This window comes from Podarcis erhardii, assembly GCF_964252035.2.
Source record: "Podarcis erhardii genome assembly, chromosome: 5".
NCBI lineage: Eukaryota > Metazoa > Chordata > Lepidosauria > Squamata > Lacertidae > Podarcis > Podarcis erhardii.
The window spans coordinates 53339102-53360983 of NC_138509.1; the positions used below are offsets into that span (position 1 = coordinate 53339102).

At 42.5% G+C, this 21882-nt stretch overlaps 1 long non-coding RNA gene across 1 annotated transcript; it reads right to left on the reverse strand.

Annotated features, from left to right (window-relative positions):
- Positions 1-5647: 5647 nt before the first annotated feature.
- Positions 5648-20919, reverse strand: LOC309342675. Its single transcript, XR_014156980.1, has 6 exons — positions 20615-20919; positions 19987-20117; positions 15086-15211; positions 11910-12112; positions 10027-11320; positions 5648-5775 (listed from the first exon to the last, which is right to left on the reverse strand). It is a non-coding gene; the product is annotated as an uncharacterized lncRNA (long non-coding RNA).
- Positions 20920-21882: the final 963 nt, after the last annotated feature.

Consider the following 21882-nt stretch of genomic DNA (forward strand, 5'->3'; position numbering starts at 1 on the left):
AGATGAACTTGCTGTGGAAAAGACTCACAGTTCCTCTGAACAACTGTGCAACAACTTAGTCTTGATTGTGAAATAAACAATAATCAGGAAGGACTACCATAGAACTACCACATGAAAGACAGAAATTCAGTAATTTAACACACATATGATGTGAGCATCATTTCTCATGCTGCACTGTCAGGAGCTGCTGGACGCAGCTGCCCCATGTGGTTAATCACTAAACTGCAGGCAGCATTTTCTTTAAGTAGAGTACCTTCAGACCTGGACTGACTGCCCATCCAAGCTGGCCATGGGATCTTCCTGGGCAGAAAGGACTACTATAACAAGCTTCCTGTTCCAGCGATGCCTCACCTGAAAAACAAGGTTTTCCTGAGGAGTGGCGTGTTCTTGTTTCCTGGGTCTGGTTCCTAGTTTGTCCTCTGGTTTTGATTTGCTTTATTGACAAAATATTACTAAAACAAATGATCAAAATGCCCCATTTCACATCATGGAATCTTAGGAGTTTCAATTCATTTTTGTGTGCTTTTTATGTGTATTTATGTTGCTGTCTTAACTGGTTTTTAGGCTGTGTTTTTGCTTTAATGTTTTCATTCTATATTTGTTTTTCAAGCTGCACACTGCTTAGAGATTTGTACAAAGGTAAGAGTCACATCCATTCTTCTGACCATTTTTGCCACCGACTTCACCCAACACTGACATGTGGCCCCTGGAAAGTTCCCCATGTAGAAATGTGGTTCTCAGCTAAAATGGGTTCCCGATCCCTGGTTTAAGGGATACTTCTGACACCAATGTTCCCTTTCTATCAGAGGTGCTAAAACAAATACTAGAATTACCTACTGAGGGATTCTGATGCCAGATTAAAATTGGACCATGGTTAAAATTACCTATGACCACTATTACCTTAGTCTTCACCTCATGTACCTTTTAATGTGGACTATTTCCTCACTCAGCAGTGAGTGAACTATATCTTCTACAATAAGTATTACAGTGTTGATGTTAGATATATATTTCCAGAAGTATATATCAAAAGCTCACTGTTTTCGTTATCTCTTTTTAAACAAGTGTGCCCAATACAATGGTTATATTAAAATGCATATTACAGAGATGACCGGCTTTTAATTGCTAGAGAATAGATGGCTGCCATTCAGATGCATAACATGAGCCAGAGGTTTGGTACTATTTTTTATGTAACCATTTATGATTTTATCTGTGTAGGAAAAGGGTTAACATGAATAAACAGACATTGATTTTTCTGCTTCCTATAACAAAATATTGTGTAGCCCCCAAATCTATTACATATTTTGGAAATTGACATGTCTCTCTGCCCATCTGTTCTCTGTGTTTCGGACACCTCTTGCCATCCAATTTGGCACAAGGGTTCCCTTGGTGGAGGAACTGCTTGTCTGTATATTGGATGCCATTTTGAATCAAGTCGGCAAACTGAAACGTTCCATACTGCGCTTATTTGCACCCCTCTTGAGATTTTGTCGCCAAACTTGGCGCATCAGTTCACAAGATAGAGGAATCAGTTAGGATATCATCACATGCCATTTTGAATTAAGATGGCAGACAGAAATGTTCAGAATTGCACTGATTTGTACATCTCTGAAAATATTGCCACCCAATTTATCACAAAGGTTCCTGATGCTGAGGAACGGCTTTTGGATACTATTGGACACCATTTTGAATCAAGATGGGCTACTGATCCTTTCAAAACTACACTGATTTGTAGACTTCTGAAGATAATTCAAACGCTAGGCTGCTGCTGGAAGAACCCTATTCAGAGGAACACTTGGCATTCCCCAGAGCAAACATTACAGAGGAGTAGACTCTGAAAATGAACAGTAGGGGATACAGGTCTCTCAGGAGTCAAAGTACCCCAACCTCCTCTACAAGACACAGAGGGTCCCTGAACAGAATCAGAGGCTAAGCCACCACCCAATCTGGGGACCACCAGTACCTAAATATGCAGGCCCATTCAGATGCCAGATACTAGAGTGCCCATTTGGAGAACAAGGACTCCTCAGGAGTAAAAGACTATTTGTGGGGAAGCTGTTTGTCACAAGTAGACCAAACTCTTCATGCAACCCAGATGGTCTGCAACTTTGCTGTGGGTGGGACTCTAAAGTTTCTTGGTTAAAAGTTCCCAGTTCCTGGCAAAGAATGCCAGAATGTCTTTGTACCAGCTCTTTGGCTGGCCTTTGTTTTGACCTTGGACTGTTCCTTGACCTTGTCTCTTGTGCTTTGACTTTGGACTGTGACCAGATCTCTCTTTTCAGATTGCCCCGTGAGTGGTCTGGGAACTGCTGGACTTGGTTTCATTCGAAAAAGGACGGTAAATTTTTCATGACGGTTCCTGAGATCAAAGAGGAGATTTTTGTCTATTGTTGGGTGTAATTGCATTCTGTATTTAATCAAGATGGTGGACTAAATCTTTCAAAACTGCCTTGATTTTAACCACAGATTTCAAAACTGCACTGGTCCCACCCCCACCCCCCTCCTTAGCAGTGCTGGGCTATACAAGGCACTTTCTGCTAGTATATTATAATACAAACTATTGTGCATACAGCATTTCATCTGAACTGGGCCTTGGTCAAAAACCATGCAAATGTGGCCTGGAGCAGTAAATCTATTAAAGTAAAACATTGTAAACTGAACTGCAAAGTCTCAATGCTGCTAAAGACTTGACCTAGCTTTTTGCAGATGTAAATATCATTGCACTTAGTTTTCACACACTAAGGTAGGGGATAGATCAGGCCTGGTAGATTTGGCCTGGGTTCCACAGAGAACATGTTGCTAGGGGAGTGCTATAATAAATAAAGTGGTGTCTTTGTTACAACTCCAGACAGTTTTGATGGATTAATAGTACAGAACGATGTGTTCTAAAATGCAGAAACTACTGGTAGCCGGTACTGTAAGTGCCACACTCTCAAATGCTACCATGTGCTTCTGTTGTTAAGTTCAGCTTCAACTGCAAGTTTTAGCAAGTGTGGATATGTGTTCATGCATGCACGTGTATTGTGAGGGAAAAGTGCAGACTCTGGTACTGTTGCATAACCTTAATATCTTGAAACTTGATGTTACAGGGCCAACCTGTGTAAATCAACAAAGAGCTCATGGATTGAATTCTCATTCATACAATTGACTAAAATCATGAAAGACTCAATGGCTTATTTGTTAAAAAAAAATTTTTTTAAATAATATTTATTAGCAGTTTAAAGATTACAAAAGAAAAGAAAAAGAATTAAACAATACAATACAATACAAAAACAAAAACAAAAACACCACACAACCCAAACCCTAAAACATTGAATTAAAAACAAAAACAATTAAAAACACATCCAATAATTTCAATATCATAACTTTCGTTTACTTGTTTCAGCGACCTCCTCACACCTCCCTTTTTGTATTCCACTTCAATTAACTGCTTCAGCAATTCCTTTCCATCTTCCTCTGTTTTCTGTCCTGTAATTTATCTTAACATATTCTAACCTTGTTTTTTCCCTTTAATACATTTACAATCTGTCTATACCTAATTCCTCATTTCTGCTAAAGCCATATAACTTCATTCCATCATTTTTCTAACATTCATTAATTTTATAATATTTCTGTAAATAATCTTTAAATTTTTTCCAGTCTTCTTCCACTGACTCTTCTCCCTGGTCTTGGATTCTGCCAGTCATTTCCGCCAATTCCATATAGTCCATCAACTTCATCTGCCATTCTTCCCGGGTGGGTAAATCTTGTGTCTTCCGTTAAAAAAAATAATAATTATTCACTATGTGCAATTGTAATATTATCTGACTGCAGCAATCATGTCATGACAATCCTGTGAGACGGAATTTGAAAAGTGAGCAGGATGGAAACAATGCCATTTGAACACAGGAAAGTGAGAGGGTAACAGTTCAGACATACTTTATCTTGCTATCATTGTTATGTGTAGCTAGCATATTGTGAGTGAAGGCACTGAAAATAAAGTTGCCAGACCCCTTGGGGGGTCACATTTGGAAGACCGTGTACAGTTCTACTTGTTCCATCTTCAAGAATGATATCATAGCACTGGAAAAGATATAGAAACAACCACACAATACCTCAAAACACATCATATATACACATATATGTATATATGATGAAGTATCACCAATAAAATGATATGAGCCGTAGTATAACTAATATAAAAAAGCCAAGAGGAACAATCAACTGAAAGCCTTCTGGAAGAGCCATGGTTTAGTCAAGCACCTAAAACAAGGTTGGGGAACCTGCTATCTCCAGATGTTGTTGGACTCAACTGCCACCAGCCCCAGACATCATGGCTAACAGTCAGTATTGATGCGAGTTATGTAGACCAAAAACCTCTGGAGGGCACCCCATCCCTAGCCTAAAAGAATGAAATGTTGGGGCCTGATGAACCTCCTCTAGGAGGCCATTCCGGGAAGCGAGTGAATATTGGGTACAAAGAATATTTCCAAGCTTTTCATAAAAACGACAGTGCTTTCTTACCAGTCCATCTTTAAAGCATCTATTTTCCTTGGAGGGCTATACCCATTCAAATCCAGAAGCGACTTATCAGCTGGCGTAGAGCCACTAAGCTAGCATCCTTGCAGGTGGGTTGCTGTTGCTTACTGGGAGGGAGGTGAGGCAGCAGGGAGGTTGGTGCCATAGAAGAGTGCTAGATTGATTCTGGTGGTGCATTTGCACCATTCTGACCTCCCTACTGCCCCACCGTTCCTGGTAGGCAACAGTGACCCAGCTGTTGAGAAGATAGAGTACAGTCATACCTCGGGTTGAATATGCTTCATGTTGAGTGCATTCGAGTTGTGCTCCGCGGCAACCCGGAAGTAATGGAGTGCGTTACTTCTGGGTTTCGCCACTCGCGCATGCGCAGACGCTCAAAATGACGTCATGCGCAGAAGCAGCGAAAAGCGATGCACGCGTGTGCAGACGTGCCGTCGCTAGTTACGTTTGCTTCTGGATGCGAACGGGGCTCCGGAACAGATCCCGTTCGCATCCCGAGGTACCACTGTACTGGATCTGCTTCTGTTCGAAAATCTTTGTACATTTCCCCCCACAAATTTAATCTGTTTTGTAAAGTTTGCAACTTTCCATTAGAAAAGACCAACCTGGGTTGTTTGTTTGTTTGTTTGTTTGTTTCAAAAAGCAATAAACATACTGTTAATCTTCATTGCATTCAACATGAGTGGTATTAAAATGGTGGCCTTGTTTGTTTTGCAGTGATGTCATCATTGGGCTATTTAATTTTTGTCATAGTTTTGGGAGACAGTTAGCCTGGTTGTTTCTTCTCTCTGGTACTTGGAGTACTATCAATATACACATTGCTTTAGAGAGCCCAGCTAAAAGTTTTACAAGCTACATTCTACAAACAGAGAAGAGTAAAAGCAAAGAAAAAAAGTCAGCTGTGGCCAAATGTGGACAGGAACAAAACACTGGCAAAATATGAAGGAATTACATTAAAAAGTGTCTTCACCATTTGTCTTTTTGTCACTGAGCCTGGAGTTTTCAGGGTGAGGGAAGCAATCTGTCATCCCTGGCCTTAATCCATCAATATGGTCAATAATCGCCAGCAGAGTAGGAACCGGGAACCAAGCAGCTTCAGTGGAACCTCAGATATATAGAATCAAAAAAGGTTGTGCAAGTAATTACAGCAAATATATCCCTTTTTCAGGGGAAGGCAGTAGATCTGAGCTAGGTTAAGTTCCAAGCAAAGCTGAAGGGCAGGTGCCAAGGCCCAGAAGGTGAAGAGGACATGGTGAGGTTCTGAAAATAGAGGAAATGCAAGTTAGGTACAGGAGCAGGAATACCATAACAGCCTGAGGTGCAGTGTCTCACAGAGCCAATGGCTGGTTAATTAACATCCTACTGACAAGAGGAAATTGCAGCCACACTAGACTGTCCTGGCCATAGTTACTGTTGGCCAATCAAGTCAATAAATGTTGCATATTGAGCAGCCAGTAAAGAAGCCATGAAGTAGCACTCTAGATTTTGCCTTGGACATGAATAAAAAAATATTTTTTTATGAAGGCCCACATTCTCTCAGCAGGGATCTGCCAAGGGCTGGGTGCTGGGAGTGTGTGGAGCTATAGTCAGCAGTAGGTGGAGTTTGTCTAGAGCTCTCTCTCTCGAGCTCTCTCTCTGCCACCCACCTCTCTCTCTCTCTCTCATTGTGTGCTTTCCTCCCCTTCATCTGTTTGTCCGTTTTGCCTTTCTACACATCCCTCCACCTGCTTCAGTGGTGGCTGGTGTGCACTGGGGAATAGTTGGGTGTCTGGCTTCAAGCCCCAACAGAAGGTGGAACCAGAGCCAATGGCAGGCAGAGTCAATTAATTCTACTTCTACCCCCTCCCCTTCCCTGGAGTTAACACTGAGACCAAAGTAGGAAGAAGCTGACAGACAGTGAAACCCCCTGGACTGATTGTAAGTAGCGGGGTAGGCAGGTGGGGGCTGGCTGAGGGCAAATTGAGGTAGGTCCGCCTCAGCTTTTTAGGGCAGCCGCTGATTTCAGGGACTGGAAGTGGCTCCGCCCCACTGCAGTACCCGAAAAACCAAGGAACCAACAAGCCCACAAGCTCCCCTGCCACCCAGAATCCCAACCCCAGATGCACAGCAGCCACTGCACTAAAGACTTCGGTGCTTCCTACAGATCCCTGTGGTGCCCCCCCCCACGCCCTGTAGTGTAGTGCCTGACATTCAGGTCACATCAACCTCACAAATTTGAAACAGAAATTTCTTATATCTTTTCAATAGTCATGACTTCTCCCAAAGAATTCCAAGAATTGTTGCTTGTCATTGGCACTGATCTCACAGAGCTACAATTCCCAGCACTTTACATTCCCAAGCTTCTCCATGGACTGTTAAAGTGGTGTAAGAATGCTTTAAATGTATGGCACAGATGTGACCTCACTGTTCTTGTCTTATATCACTGAGAGAAATTTTGAATTACTCATGTTCAGGGCTGCTAACGGCGAGGTGCAAGAGATACACATGTACCAGGCCCCATGCTAGCAGGGGCCCCATACTCTTTTTAAAAAAACTAAACAATGAAAGCTAAGTCAACTGGACATTTCTGAAGAAAGTTAGAGTACAAAAAGTGGAGGTAGCTGTGATACCTTGGCACACAGCAGGCAGCACTATTTAGCATTTCCCACCCTGCCCAGCCCAAAACCTCTGCTGGGCACCAGGTTGGGGAAGGCTATCTGACAGGGTTTGCAAGAACCTAAAAGACAGTGCTGAATGCCTCTACCTCTGCCCTAGCTTAAGATACAGCTTTAATTGCAGTGGGGTCAACAGCTGCTATTTGCTCCATAAAATGCATTTACACAACCAGGCTGCCAGAAGGCAGCTGTGGAAACTAAAGTTTACTTTTATGCCCCATCTACAATCTATTAGCTTCTCCCTCCATCACAGATTGACCTCAGTTCATTGTATGAAGGAAATTCCTTTTCAGAGAGTGATAGGTAGTTCATTCTCTGTGACTCATCCTCAAATACTGTGAAGAACACGAAGCACACCCCACCCTTAAGAATGTAGAAGCAAACGCTGTCCATTCAGGGAGGCAGTTAAATTCCTATCAAAATGTGAAATGAATAAAACCTTATAAACTCAGCCTTTGCAGATTTTGCCATATATTGCTGTATAATGGTGCTGTTATATGTCTGAATGAAAACAGGTCTAAATAAGGTACAGGTGTTCTTTAGAAGTAATTCTTTATTTTTTTAATTTATGTATTCAAAGTTTTCAATCCTGTCCAATTTATTTAATAAACTCAGTTACTCAGAGTAGCTTACAAAAATTAAAATGTTCATTGAAACTACATCCTAACAGAACAACAATATTGAGAAAAACAATATGAAAAGGAAAGAGGTTCGGAAGATTAAGAACTCTAAACAAAGTTCACCATATAAAGATATTCTATGGGAACGGCCATAACAGAGTGATGGCCCATCTGCCCTGCATGCAGAAAATCTCAGATTCAATTCCTGGAAGCTCAAGTTAGGGCTGGGGGGCAGGGAATCCCCCCAAAAGGAACCCCCCCATAAATATTCCCCCCCATCTAAAGTCATTTCACTGCTTTCACTAGCATGTGTATTTACTTTACCCTTTCTGTACACACTGCTTGACTGGGGAAAACGCACTATAAAATCTGGGAGAGGGTGGATTTTGAAGGATGGCTGTGTTTCAGTTCATACATTTTTTCAGAAAGTGCGAATTTAGTAAGACCCCCTTCAGATGCTGAATCGAATTTCTGCCCAATCACTAGTTGAGAGGATGGAAGAGGGAGGGGAAAGCCATGCATGTCACCCTGACCAAGAGGAACAGGATAAAAATGTAGCAACATAATATAGCTTTGATTTCCCAAGTGTCCAGTTGCCTCTCTTCCAGGGCATAGGTAAACACATCCATTAAAGAGTCCGCTTGCAAATGATTCAGAGGACAGTACATTGGCCATGATGTTCTCTTACTTGAGCAAATGTGGAGGCACAAGCGTGTGTATTTACTGTGATCATCCGCTGAGGCCCTTCTCCAGTTCCCACCCCTCTTCAGAGGCTGGGTGGATGGCCACCAGTGACAGGGACTTTTCTGTTGTGGCCCCTTTAAGCCTTCATTTGTTTTATGTGTTTCCGTGACTGTTATTCCACACCTTCCCTGCTGGATTGATAGGTATTCCCAGGGCACCTTGTTATCTCCATCAAGGAAACAGCTTCAAACAAAATAGGTTTGTGTAGTAAACAAAAAGAAAACACTCTAATGATACGAAAGCATAATGCAGAATACTGTACAAAACCTGGAAAGGATTATAGATTTTGATCACAGCTGTGCATCGAGGCCCTAGGCATACTAAGTAGCAACTGCCAGTGAGCTCAGTGGTACACAGTGCTTTTTTTCTAAAAAAATGTTTAGGGGTACTTTCATTTTCCCACTCATATTGAAATATTGCCCCTCAATGGGGCCAAACTTAGATTCACAAAATGTTTAGGGGTATGCGTACCCCTGTGTCCTCCCAGAAAAAAAGCACTGGTGGTACAAACACCCAAGTAAGGAAGGGTTTAAATGTAAAAGCATTAAAAAGCTGGGGGCAATTAAACAAAACAAAACACACAGCTTTTGTTCAGGACAGGAAAGATGACAAGATGGGTGCTGGGTGACTTTAAAGATGTTACAGATAAGGTGCTACTGGAAGGAATTTGTTTTGTTTTAAAGATGTTGTTATCACTTGTTTGCTGCTCTGGGCTCCATTGGGAGGAAGGGCGGAATATAAAATTGATAAATAAATGCATTAATAAATGCACAAATAAATGAAAACTCCCTAAGCAAACATACCTGTCTCAGTCCCCTTCCCACCCCCACCTCTCTATCCCTTAAGTGCCTGGTGATTATTGTTTTTTTAAATTACCCCTCCCATGGATTGATGGTAATTACAGAATGCATTTGATTGATCTGCCATTTTGTACAGTGATTCTCACAATAATTGTGTGTCTGTTCTTGTTTTTCAGCTTGTTTTGCTTATACAGGCTTATAATTATGCAAGCCAACTAAGAGATCAAGTGAAGGAAAGGCAGGATGCACACCTTTAAAAGAAATAATGGGTCCAACCCAGCGAAAGGTGAAGCCCCCTCCTCAAAGCCCCATTGTATTCAATGTGAGACAGATTTCATCACATTCCTAGCACTTCAATTAAGAGCAGTGAACTGGGTGACATATGCCCTACCTATGTGGGTTCCAGGATGCTGTCTGGCAAAAAACTCTCAATACCCTTCCCCTATGCTGCAGTCCTGACTTGAATCCCCCTCTCCACATACACACACAGTGGCTGCTACTTCCAAAAGTTTAGAGAGAGCTGAGAGAGATTCATACATTCTGTTGCCACATCTCATTTGGCCCTTAGAGTTCAGCATCCCATGAGAGAAAATGGGAATGACAGACTATTGGGAGGCTGAATGACAGGAGGATTAGAAAATGTTTTGCACATTAAAGCCGAGATTGACAAATCACTTTGACTAGCCTACTTACTCTTAAGTCAGTCTTCCATGACACTTGTTTGGATGAGGCCAAGTTGTTTTTAGGAAGAGTATTCCTTCTTAAGTTGTTTATGGTTTGCAAAGTACTATATAATGAATTAAAGGGTTTTAAACTGACACAGAGAGAGAAAGAGAGGAGAAATGAATAGTTTGGTGTCTCTTTACACTGCAGAGGGAATCGGCTCTCCTCTTAGGTTGATGTAATGATGCTCTGAGTGTCCACGGCTCGGGTCCCTAGTGAGATGGGCCAAACTCTGTCTGCTAAAAGGTGAATTTTACACCACTCCTAGGAATACAGTGATTGATCCACTGTCTGGAAAAGCAGCTTAGGCTGGAGGGTAGAGAGGTCATTTGACATCACTCAAGAGCAGGGTTTTGTGTATATCTATTTCTTTACAAAGGCCCCATTTGAGTTCTTATTCTGAAGAGTGTTGCAACTGCAAGCCTAAAGGGTGAACTTGATCTTCAAATGCTGGACATTCAGTTCCACAACTATGGGAAATCTAAGGAAACAAACAAAGCATGCAAATCTGACCTTTCCTTATTTCCTGTCCCTTTGCTCACTTCAATTGTTCAAGGGAAGGGAAGTGGATTATTTGAACAATTTTAGTTTAGCTATGATTATCAGCCAAGAGTCTTGTTTCACAATCTAGTAATCTACACACGCACACACAATGCATGTGTTCACAGATGCATATATATTTTCATCGCTGTCTGCGTGTTAGATTCAACAAATCTATCCCTGTAGGGCAATGACTTCTGCTTGCACAGTGCAACTTCCCCTCCTGCCCTTCACATTCTCAAATCTGCCCTGGGGCTCCTTCAACCCTTCAGAGTGGATTTGGGGGGCAGAAGGGTACATGGGGAGAGGAGAGGGAGTGGAAGTCCTTGCATGAACAGGATAACTGTATTGGATTTGAAATAGTTTTTAAAATATGGAATTATTTTTACTGTGAAATTGCATTGAGATATTCTATGGGAAACAATTTATAAATGGACTATATTGCAATGCAATTGTATCTGATTGTATCTGCGTCTTTCTTGCTTGGCAATAGAAGATAATATATCTGTTTTCTGCACTGCCCTCTCTAGGCTCTTGTGAAATTTTGTACATTTCACCAAACATCAGTGTAATATGAATTGGCAATTTCAAGTTTGCCAGGGTTCCAGGTTGTACCTTTTAATACATTGCAATGGCTTATTATGGGATGTGTCTGGGTTTCTGTCCTGCGTCACAATCCACCTCACATCTGTGGGAGCGATAGAAGGGCCTCTGATGAAGAGACCTGCACACAAGGGAGAAAGTAATTATTGAGGGACCCTGCTCCAAAGTCATTTAGGGCTTTTAAAGTTAAAGCCAGCATTTGACATTATTATTTATTTATCTTAGGGTGGTTCACAGCATAACAATATAAGATAGAAACACAAAATACACCAAAATACACAATAAAAGCAAGAACAAAACAAACTGATAACCAGGCAGGGGGTGAAGGGGTTGCCATTGAACCTGGAAATGGACTGGGACCCAGGGCACTCACTCAAGGCTGAGAAGATGAGTGCCATATGCCAGGTACGTAACCTAGATGCTATATTTTGTACTAATTTTACTGTCTGAACTATCTTCAAGGGCAGCCCCATATACTGCATTTTGTAATATTCTAAAAGGTGTGTCACTGGAGCATGAAAAATTGTGGCTAGGTTATCTCTGCCTGGACAAGGTCACAGCTAGTGCACCAGTCTTAGCTGATGAAAGGGGTTTAATGCCACTAAGGCCACTTGAGCTCCTAAAGACAGGGACAGATCTGATTGAACCTACAGACCTTAAGGCGAAATGCTACCCCACTCCCAATAAACCAGGCACCAACTCCGTCTTACCAGTTTATTTACCCTCATCCAGTCCCACTCTAGGCAATGGTTCAGCTCTTCCTATAGCATGATCTGAATTTGAAGCCAGATTATTTTGAAATGGTTTCTTTTTCTTTTTCAAAAGCAGCTGCTGAGGCCATCAAATTTATCAGTTGTTTGCAGACTCTCCTATTCTACAGCAGAGAAACACTTACTGGTTGATATGTGTGGTCCTGAAGAAAAAGATAAAAAGAAAGTAGAGGAAGAAAGAGGGAGGAATCTAGGCCTTAGAAACAGTGCAGCAGTCTAAACTGGAGCTAGTGAGCTGATTTCATACTCACTGTGGAGAGCTGGAGAAAATGCGTATTACAAACAGAGTGCGTTGCCATGCTGTCCAACATCAAAGTGCTGCCACTGGAAGGACTTTTGTAACAAAGAAATGAAACCTCAGGACCAATCTGTGTCATTAGCCCCCAACCGCTCCAGCTTTGTTATTATGGAAATGTCCTCCTCAAATACAAATTGGAACTGTACAGTATAATTAGAAGAGCACATTCATTTATTTAGGAGTGAATCTCTTACCGTCCCCCAATATCTTATGTCTGTTAGGCTGCCATGTTTCTGGGGGACTCAGTCAAGGGATCCATTTCCTCAACACAGCTTTATTTTATAGCAGTGTTTCAGAGCCTTTTCAGGTGAAAATTGGAGCAGATCCCTTCTAGGGCATCACAATTGGTTTGGTAGGCAAAACATTCTGCCAAAGGAAGCAAGTATTTAGCATGTTATTATTCCCATGTTGTAGGGAACAGTATTTACTGGTTTTATTTTTTATCAGATCCTTGGTCAATTGCTAATTCACATAGTTTTCCAATTCATTTAAACACCTGTATTGTGTTTAGTTGCTATTGTTAATCACAGAAGACAAGCTAAAATAAAATCAAACCAGGTGGTCTTACCATTCTGTCAATGGGTGCTGATTATATGACACATACTTGCTTATGCAACAGAATTTGGTTGTGCAGTGCATAATTAATTCTTGGAATTCATTGCTATGAGATGCGATGATAGCCATGAACCTAGATAGTCTTGGTGATGGATCAAGGTGGGGGAGAGGGTTTCCTTTCTGACAGATACTTTTTTATATAAGCCCCCTGCCCCATCCCAAGAATTATGCTAAGCTACCATCACAATGCTATCCTTCTATTTGGATGGATTTATAAAGCAAACTATGGGATGCAGGTGGTGCTGTGGGTTAAACCACAGAGCCTAGGACTTGCCAATCAGAAGGTTGGCAGTTCGAATCCCCGTGACTGGGTGAGCTCCCGTTGCTCGGTCCCTGTTCCTGCCAACCTAGCAGTTCGAAAGCACGTCAAAGTGCAAGTAGATAAATAGGTACCGCTCCGGCGGGAAGGTAAACAGCATTTCCGTGTGCTGCTCTGGTTTGCCAGAAGTGGCTTAGTCATGCTAGCCACATGTCCCGGAAGCTGTACACCGGCTCCCTCGGCCAATAAAGCGAGATGAGCGCCGCAACCCCAGAGTCGGCCACAACTGGACCTAATGGTCAGGGGTCCCTTTACCTTTTCTATAAAGCAAACTGGCAGTGATCCCTCCCATTAAGCCCAGCTTTAGAAATATTAAATAGTAAGGAGCTTCAGGTTTACTTTCCAGAAAACACCAAATCTTACAGAACTTTGTGAACTATCCTTCTAAGACAACTCTGCAGTCTAGCATGTGTGGAACATTCTATTGAGAAATTCCAGGGGTGGAGCCAAACACAGCAGTGGCTCCTCCTCCTCCTCTTGGGACTACCAGCAGCAGGAGGCTACTTAGACGCTCATTCCGCTCTGCAGCAGCAGCAAGAGGAAGAGGAGTTGGAGTCAGCCTCTGGAGCCATGCTCTGCTCGGCACTTTGCCTTTGCACTTGGGGACATGGGGGAGGGGAGGCAAGAATGGCTCAAAAGCACTCTGCCTCCAGGAACAGGCACCCTGCTCTAGTATTGATTTGTTCAGAATAGATGGTTTATCAAGATTAAAAACCAGCAACAATTAGATAAATTCATGGAATATAGGTCTATCAATAGCTGCAGGCCATGATGGCTCAGTGAAGACTAAGCCCCACTGAACCCAATGGGACTTTTGAGCAGACATGTGTAGGACTTCACTATCAGAGGCATTTGGCAGGCCACTGGATCCAATCAGATGATGATGATGATGATGATGATGATTATAAGTGGGTTTTTAAAAAAAGAGTAAACAGGCCTAGTAAACAGGCAGTTTCACACAAAGCTAAAAGCCAGTGTAAAAATCATTTCTGACAGCATAGTTGTGGCATGTTTACTCAGAATTTAGTTCCAGTAATGGGGCTTACTCGCAGGCGAATGTGCATGGTATTGCAGTCTAGAAGACACAAAGACACACTGCATACAAACGGAGCACAACTTCCTTAGCCCAAGCCCCAGTTTCATAAAAGCAACTAAGATGATACTTGAGTGTTGCTTGATTTCAGCAAGGCTCGAGGGTTTCCACCTGCGCCAGAGAAAAATGCTGGGGCCTTGCTAATTTGCAGATGTGAGCAAATGTTAATGCATATAAACATATGCAACAACACTCAAACTTATTCTTTTAAAACTGGCCATGTAGGAATAGCAATTAGCCAGGCTACTGGGCAATCAGGTCAAGCAAGTTGAACCCTATTTTGGTGGCAATGGGTTGGTTTTTTGGTTTTTTTTAAATAATAGCAAGTGTAAACGTTTGTGGGCTTCCAGTTCTTTGCAGAATAGAGGTCTCTGTTCCTTGGCTGCCTCTAGGCGGGCAATTTTAGGGCAATCTTCCATAACAGCTGCTGTGCTACTGGCAACTGCAGATCTAGATGAGGCTCAGGTGCGTTTTTAACCACCTTATCATCTACCTATGCTCACAGCAAGTCTAAAGGGCAAAGTGTAAAAGATTCTGTCAGTGTGGCACTTGTCATCTGAGCAGCTCTACCGGTCATGGAGCCACAGGCTTCAGTCAGCAGGGAGGAAATGAAACCTTTGCTCAATTACAGGCTAGAGAAACGTGGCCACATTTTCAGCCAAGTGCTACTTTGTGAAATGATTTCTTAGCCCAGCAAAACCATTTTAAATTCAGCCTCTTTCATGAGCCATTAGATGGGGAGGAGGCCTGGAGAACGAAGGGAGGGAGAGTCACTGATTTTGTTTGCTTACCATTGTTCCACGTCTGAAGCATGCTCCCATTTGGTGTTAACTCTGCAGTCCTAGGCCCATTTACTTGAGAGTAAGCCCCTTTGAACTCAGAGGGACTTACTTCTGAGCAAGTAGCTATGGGATCTGCTGTAAGAAAACCCAAATGGTATTTATTCTCAATAAATACAAATGTGCTAATCAAGTGAGGTTGCTGCTCAGTAGTTCACATACAGGTTTTTGGAAGCCTTGGGAAAGAGATTCTCAATAGGCCCCTTTTGACTTGTTGTTGTTGTCATCATCCAGTTGTTGACCAGAGAAGGAATGACTGCTGGGAGGAGTGCAGAGAGAAGCAACACCATGGTGCACCAATAGCGGCAAAACCAGATAGGTCTCTCGCATATGGGCCAGGGATTGCCACTGGGGATGAGAGCTTCAGCTGGTGCTTGCATTAGTGGCAAGTTGGGCAAGGCTGCCCTCCGGACACTATGGTTGCTGCAGCTTACCTGGACCAGGCTGTGGCAAGGTCATGGCTGTGTGAAATGCTGGTGGAGCAAATCCAGCACACTAGCTAGGGCATCCTCACAGCCCCAACCTCACCACCGTCCCACCCCAGCATTGTCCAGGTAAGCTGTAGCAATGCCAGTATGGGAAGTGGGGCTCAGCACCTTTGACCTACCACCTGACACTTGCTAGGTGCTCAGTGATGCTGGCCGTGCCTGAACAAGTTGAGATCCCATCCATCAAACCAGGCATGGCCAAATGTGGCCCTCCAGCTGTTTTGGGACTACAACTCCCATCATTCCTAGCTAACAGGACCAGTGGTCAGGGATGATGGGAACTGTAGTCCCCAAACAGCTGGAGGGCCACGTTTGGCCATGCCTGCATCAAACCAAGTGCAGCACATTAGCCAAAGGATTGAGTTTGAGACTATCTACAAGCAAAGTGTGTGCTCTTGTTGCTGAGCTTTCCCACTAACTTTTAGTAAGATCAACAGGCAGCTCAGATGAGATTATATTAGACACCCTGATTATAGGTTCTGATCTCTTTTGTAGAACAGGTTGGTTTTTTTCTGGGCAAATTTTATATCTTTTGTTAACCTGTTATGCATGCTGGCTCCTGTGAAGGTCCGATCTTGCTTTTGAGCATGGGCAAGATGCTAACAAGGGGCCATAATTCTACAGTATCAGAAAACACATAATTATAACTTTGTGTCACATACATATTCATATTTTTACACACATACACTAGAGCAGATTATGCATAAACACATTTCAGTACCGGTATATCAAGTATAACTATTTAGTTATGGTTTTCAACGATACTCACTAAGAATGTGTCTCATATATATATGTGTATATGTGTGTGTGTGTGTGTGTGCGTGTGATATAGATATAAAAGTATATATGTAAATAGATATATATTTATATAGTTATATATATATATATATATATATATATATATATATGCAGGTTTTGGTGTCTACGAAAATCTATATATATATGCAGGTTTTGGTGTCTACGAAAATCTACGAAAGCATATATATATATATATATATATATATATATATAATCTCACATCACTATATACATTGCCTAGCTTTATAAAACAGGTTAAAGTTTGGCATAATTACTCAAAAAGAGGAAATGGAATTATTTCCTGCACTGCATATACTTTTATAAGGCATATGCTTATGTTTAAAATGTATTAAATATTAATAAAGTCATCATGTGTGTGTAATATATTTTTATATATAACAAGCAATATGCATCTCAAATTCTGCTAGACTCTTAAAGCCTGTTGAGGTATGTGCTCTGAAATGCAATGCTGGAAAGTACACAGATATTCACAGATATTTCAAATTTTTCCTCCGCTGCATGACTGTGTCTGATTGCACACCATTAGAGCCCAACCTCAAGCACAACTTCTGGTGTGTGTGGACGGGGTGGGCAATGGGGGTGGACATGGCAAAGAGTTGGGAAAGCCTGTTTAGGTGTGTTGAACCCCCGCCCCCAGCAGTTCATTTGATCAAAGAACACGAAAAGAGGTGTGTGTGTGTATATACACACCATGTATCATAAAGACACCACAGTCTCTGCTGTGCCGCTTTGTCCAAAAGGAATACAGACCCTAGTAAGTGTGCCTGGTACCCCTGGAATCATTATACTGTGGTATAATGGTTAGTGAAATATACTCAGAGTCGAGGGTGGATTTCATGCTCTTTATTCAGCTCATAGTGGTGAGGAGGAATGAAAGTTTCCCCAAAGTATCTGCTTTATATACATTATTTACACAATGGGCTGCATGAGGGGTGTGTGTGTCTAATGACTTGCACTCCTGTCACATGATGGGCATTATATTATTTTCATGACGCTGAGACACGAGTCTATTGATAATCTTGGCAACTTTCATGCCACCCCTTCCCATGTAGACTCAGGTTCTTCTGAGGTTTCAGACCTGGGCTGTGTGGTGCCTAAAATCTTCTGTTCCTGCACATGGCGCCTAATGTTGAGTGCCTGTAGTTCCTTATGAACACACCCAAACTAACAACCTGCCATTTTTTTTTGTACTCTAGTTTTTAAAAGGCATTGCTTTTTTTAGTCCATCGCTTTTCCTTTCATTTTAAAAGTGGTACCTAAGGTTTAGTCCAGGATGAAGCGGAATGGCAAGTGAATATAATTAGAGGTTCAAAGATCCCGATTATACACTTGTGTACAATGTGTAAGTAATATTATGTTACCAAATAATGGAAGAGAAGGTAACATTTCAACCTGGCAATTATTTTCTTACGATACATCGGAGCCGCGGTGGAAGTGAGGCACTTAAAGGCAAGGAGAAAGGGTCAAAAATGTCTGGGCTGCAGGAATGTTCATTGTAGCAATTCAGATATTTAGGCACCATCTGCTGTGTTAGAGTTCCCCATTCACACATGTATGTATGTCGCTACCAAGAAATCATGCCTGAGAACTCAAGGCTAAATACTGTATCTGAACTGATTCCACTATTAGCTATTAGCTGATGTGAATAACCTGAGGTGGTTGATTCATGAAGGCAGTTTAACACGGGCAACTTATCTCCTGTGGAACATGCAACTGTGAGCTAAATGTGGAATGGAGAATAAATATATTTTATATTGTCTGGTGTGTTTTTAGTGTGTATCAGTTTTCCTCCATCCATCCATTTCATTTATTTCATAAAATGTATATATCACTTGATTGTAAAAGAAACCTCAAAGTGGAATACAAAAAGAATAAAGCAACAAAATAATCAGCAAAAAAGAGAGAACAATTTAGTAATTGTTGATCATTAAGCAAACAGTCTGTGAGCACCTAGAAAGGAATGCTGTGATCACCAATAGTCAGCATGGATTTCTGAAAAATAAGTCATGTCAGACTAACCTGATCTTGTTTTTTGACAGAATTACAAGCCTGGTAGATGAAGGGAACGCAGTGGATGTAGCCTACCTTGATTTCAGCAAGGCATTTGACAAGGTGCCCCATGATATTCTTGTAAAGAAGCTGGTAAAATGCGGACTTGACTATGCTACCACTCAGTGGATTTGTAACTGGCTGACTGACCGAACACAAAGGGTGCTCATCAATGGTTCCTCTTCATCCTGGAGAAGAGTGACTAGTGGGGTGCCACAGGGTTCTGTCTTGGGCCCGGTCTTATTCAACATCTTTATCAACGACTTGGATGATGGACTCAAGGGCATCCTGATCAAATTTGCAGATGACACCAAACTGGGAGGGGTGGCTAACACCCCAGAGGACAGGATCACATTTCAAAATGACCTTGACAGATTAGAGAACTGGGCCAAAACAAACAAGATGAATTTTAATAGGGAGAAATGTAAAGTATTGCACTTGGGCAAAAAAAATGAGAGGCACAAATACAAGATGAGTGACACCTGGCTTGAGAGCAGTACATGTGAAAAGGATCTAGGAGTCTTGGTTGACCACAAACTTGACATGAGCCAACAGTGTGACGCGGCAGCTAAAAAAGCCAATGCAATTCTGGGCTGCATCAATAGGAGTATAGCATCTAGATCAAGGGAAGTAATAGTGCCACTGTATTCTGCTCTGGTCAGACCTCACCTGGAGTACTGTCTCCAGTTCTGGGCACCACAGTTCAAGAAGGACACTGACAAACTGGAACGGGTCCAGAGGAGGGCAACCAAAATGGTCAAAGGCCTGGAAACGATGCCTTATGAAGAACGGCTAAGGGAGCTGGGCATGTTTAGCCTGGAGAAGAGGAGGTTAAGGGGTGATATGATAGCCATGTTCAAATATATAAAAGGATGTCACATGGAGGAGGGAGAAAGGTTGTTTTCTGCTGCTCCAGAGAAGCGGACACGGAACAATGGTTCCAAACTACAAGAAAGAAGATTCCACCTAAACATTAGGAAGAACTTCCTGACAGTAAGAGCTGTTCGACAGTGGAATTTGCTGCCAAGGAGTGTGGTGGAGTCTCCTTCTTTGGAGGTCTTTAAGCAGAGGCTTGACAACCATATGTCAGGAGTACTCTGATGGTGTTTCCTGCTTGGCAGGGGGTTGGACTCGATGGCCCTTGTGGTCTCTTCCAACTCTATGATTCTATGATTCTATTCTATGATTCTATGATTCTAGTACCTTCCCAAAATAATTAAAATCAATGATAAGCTGAAAACCAGATTAAAACACATGTCAATGTTCTACAGGTCTGGAAAGGCTTGCCTAAGCAAAACATGTTTTTAGCAGACGTTGCAAAGAGTACAGTGAAAGCACCTGCCTGATGTCAAACTAGGCAGGGAGTTCCAAAGTGCAGCTGCCACCGCACTAAAATAGCCCTTTCTTACAAATGTAGAGTATTATGTGATAACTGTAACCACATAATTACATAATTTTATTGTTCCGTGGCTGTGCCATGCGGAAATTCGATCTTACCTGCTGAATTGAAGCTTGGCTAAGCAAAATCTCTCTTCAGATTCTCTGCATTTCTGATAAGATTTGATTCAGCAGGTAAGATCAGAGTTTTGCAAGGCCCAGCCATGGAATAATGAGAAAAGCTCTTGGGCCTGAGAAAAAGTAATCGGTATACAATATGATCAAAATACAGATCAAGCGAAAGAGTGGATGAGCCCTTACCCCTCCTCCCTAGGACTCTATGATTCAGTCCAATAAGTGAAAGCAGCATAAAGCTGAGCTGAAGTCTCCTCAGCTACCTTGTCCCCTGTTGTGGCAGTTGGCACAGAAAATTCTAGATCTTCTCCCTTTGGCTCCATTGTGTAGGGAATTAGCATGCATGCCGTGCCGAAAACTAGTCTGGGCAACTCCTTGGCATCATTTATTTATTGTGAGGAAAATGAAAAGGGGGATGTAAATGTAAGCAGCAGGGGCAAGGTGGGTGGGGGGAAGAGAAGGGGAAACCTTTTTTAAAAAGCCAATGGGGAATAATGCTCAAGGGAAGATAAAACAGATTCCTAACTCATCCAGAACAAACTCAGTTTCCCGTGACTAGTATGTTGCTGTTTTTTACCCTCGATCCTCTTAAATACACTTCTACCTGACGTACCACATGGTTAGTAAGGGAGCAATGCCCCTCTGCCTGGCTCAGCGAAGCCCCATGTTGTGAGAGGCTTCAACCTCTCCCTCCCCACTTTCTTCCTCCCTGCCACACTGGTTTTGTCTGTGAGTGTCTGGGCAGCCAGTCTGCACTTTGTGGCAAGGTTCAAGCAGACAGCTAGACACGCAGGCGAGCCGTTCTTTGAGAACATGGCAGAATGCCATCTGCCGCTTCAGAGTATTTCCCCCCCTCCCTCGCCGTCCTTGCACTCCTTTCCAACTCTCACACACGCATGGTCCTGGCTTTTGGAGACATGCTTACCAACTGTCAATTAGCAGGCCTCAATACACTGGAAAAGAAAAGCAAGCTGCCTCATGACAATGATGGCATGTGGTGTGTGTGTGTGTGTGTGTGTGTGTGTGTGTGTGTGGACTCTGTCACCAACACATTTGCCATGAAACTCGAGCCTTAGAAGGTCCCTGACCTTAAAAAAGAATCCCAGCCTCTTGGTGCTTTCGATGACCTCCTCTCCCTCTCTGCTTCGTGCTTCATGAAAAGCTCCATTGTGATCATTTTACGCAGCAAAGAGATGGTGATGATCTCATAGGTCTGGGTGAAAAGGGACCGTCGCTGCTCAGTGGAGTGATCTCATTGGTGTGCTGGGACTAGGCAAAGGGAGACCATCTGCAGAACTTTTAAAAATAATTATTATTGGTGACCGTAATGGGGGATGTTGTGTGTGGCATTGCCTGGCTTTTCCCTAGTTTCTTTGGGCACGGGAAAAGCAGGGTGCTGTTGCACTTGGGAAAAGGTTCAGGTGTACAGGTGAGAAGTAGGCCAGCCTCTGGCCAGAGATGGCCCAAGGTATTCTGCTGCCTAAGTTTCCTCTCTCCTCTTTGTCCTTCATTGTTTCTCTGCTGATATAAAAGAGCAGCACAGGAACAAGTATGGGAGAAACTAACAAATGACAACTGAGGGCCCCTGGGGTTCTTAGCCGAAACAAATGAGAGAAAATAAGAGAAAATTTAAACATATGGACATTTTGCATTGTGAAGGATTGATTTGAGAACAGACACCCGAAGGCATTATGGGATGAGGGTTGAGGAAGGTATCATGCACCAGACCAACTCTACAGTCCAATTTGTGGGATGACCAGCCTCATATAACCAACATGCTTAAATCTAACAAATGCATTAAGGAGTTAAGATCATAGAGTAAGCTGTCCTGCCAGGCTTAGATTACTTTGAGAGAGACTAGGTAATCAAGCCTTTGTTTAC